Source organism: Eulemur rufifrons, chromosome 16 (assembly GCF_041146395.1).
Source record: "Eulemur rufifrons isolate Redbay chromosome 16, OSU_ERuf_1, whole genome shotgun sequence".
NCBI classification, from domain to species: Eukaryota; Metazoa; Chordata; class Mammalia; order Primates; family Lemuridae; genus Eulemur; species Eulemur rufifrons.
The window spans coordinates 23,831,580-23,833,693 of NC_090998.1; positions in this window are offsets into that span (position 1 = coordinate 23,831,580).

The window sequence follows — 2,114 nt, forward strand, 5'->3', positions numbered from 1 at the left end:
GCTATGAAATAATTTAAAACAGATATTCTAAATAAGTCAACAGGGTAATAAGGTAAGAAATAAAATAGGATAGAAGATATTTGTTTAAAACATGAGAGTAGAATAAAAGATAAATATAAACTGATTTACATAGATTTTAAAATGGCATCAAAACATTTTTTTTTTAAGTTTAAAAGTTAGAGAAAAAAATGTCTTGAAATAACACAAGGAGTAACAGGGCTTGGTACTTATCTGTTTCTCCAAAAGACAATCTCCTAATGGTATCTTTATGGTAGAAACAAACCTAAGGGGACAGAGAGCAATGTGACATGGCCATGGAGGTTCCCCCTTGCTCCCTTCAGCAAGTACCAGAAGGCCAGCCCCCGCAGCAGTAACCAGAGAGGACAGATAGGAGGTATTCATACAGCAAACTCACAGCTGGATGCCACCAACTTGACCCAGGAGAAACTCCCTGGCCTGCCAGCTACATTCCCTCCTGGATTATCTCCTCCAAATTTAGCCCACACAGAGTCAGGGGAAACCACTCTCTCTAGATCAATAGCCTATGAAGCCTCGGGTTTCAACAGTTGTCTCATGTCTCTAGAAAATTTTTTAGGCACTGGCATGCCCCTAGATATTAAAAAAAGGCATTTACTCAATAAATGTTTACTGATCCTCTTCTCTGTCCCAGGCAGTGTACTAGACTCCAGGAATGCAATGATGAATGAACAGCGGATCTCCCTTAACAGAGATCCAGACTGACCGCATGAAGAGGGCATCGAAGCTTTAACAGATAATTTTCATACATTAGCAATGCCACAAATGGCAGCGTTGGCTTGGAGCAGGAGGAGGGCCACCTTTCTCTCTGCAGCTGTAGGCAGGGAAGTGAGGGTGTGGGAGGAGGGAGGTAGGAAGGGTTGAGAGTTAGGGAGATTATGCCCCATGGGGCAGAGTAGGGGTTTTTCTGAGAGTGAGGAGTCTGGAGATAAGCAGAAGTCTTGGGGTAAGTGGGGGAGAGAGGTCTGGGAGGGTCATAAAGGAAATGTGAGAAGGAGCTAAAAACAAGTAAACAGTCTGACAGGCAGCAGCAAGGGCCAAGCACAGGCTGGTGCCAGTCTTCGGGACAGCAGCGTTAGGACGTCCAGAGCCGTACCCAGTTAATTACAATACAATTCGAAGAGTTTCAATGTGACAGGATAGTTTATTGAGACATTAACCTGTGTCTGTTCTCATTGCAGTTTCCCCTCCACCTATATTCGAGAATGGCTCTGGGGCTACTTGCATCAGGGGAGTTTTGATGGAAACCTCCTGCCAGCACCCCTGCCTTTTTTTTTTCCTCCTTTAAAGCAGTGGTCTCAAAGTGGCCTTCTCCAGGCAGAATATTACCTTTATAGATATATTTCATTTACAATGAATAGTGTTTTGAAGTTTTTAAAAATAGTTGCCAACCTTTTGAAAGTAGAGTTCACATAAAATCTAGATTTCAGCTTTTCCTGGAAAACTTAGATGATCTCCCAATACTGGGCCTACATTTTCACCAGGCTACTATTGGTTGGAGTTGAGTAATGTCTGTCCCTTTTAAAGGGGGCACAACCTCCAGCTCACCTGGGTCCCTACCATTCTCTATGCCCACATCACTCATTTAGGTTAGCTGCCTGGTCCCTGGAAGCCTCTCTAAAGTTGGAGAAGGAGGGAGAGAGTTAAGTGCAAGGATTAGAGGCAGAAGCAATAAGGCAGTGGGGTCACAGGTGTGCAAAGCCCCAGAAGGAAATGGGGACACGGTGCCCTAGGGCCTGGAGCTTCCTCATCAGCAAAGACTCTTACCCAGAAAGTAGCAGAGATGGCAAGGACACCAAGCAGCAGGCTTGGACACTGACAATTAGATTCTGAGAATGAAGGGGTCCTACCGCTGCCCTCCTGAAATCCCAGGTCCGTCCTTGTGAAGATTCTAAAGGAGGCTGGGTGGGGGTGGGGCAGGAAAGACCACAGTGACCGGGATTAGTTTCCATCAGCACTTGGGGAGGTGGTATGAAGTCAGTCTTGAGAGAGAATAAGAATAGGTATCACTTCTTGCACATGCACATTTGTGGAATAAGATGTTAAATACCAAAATGGAGATTTAAAGAAAGGGCTAA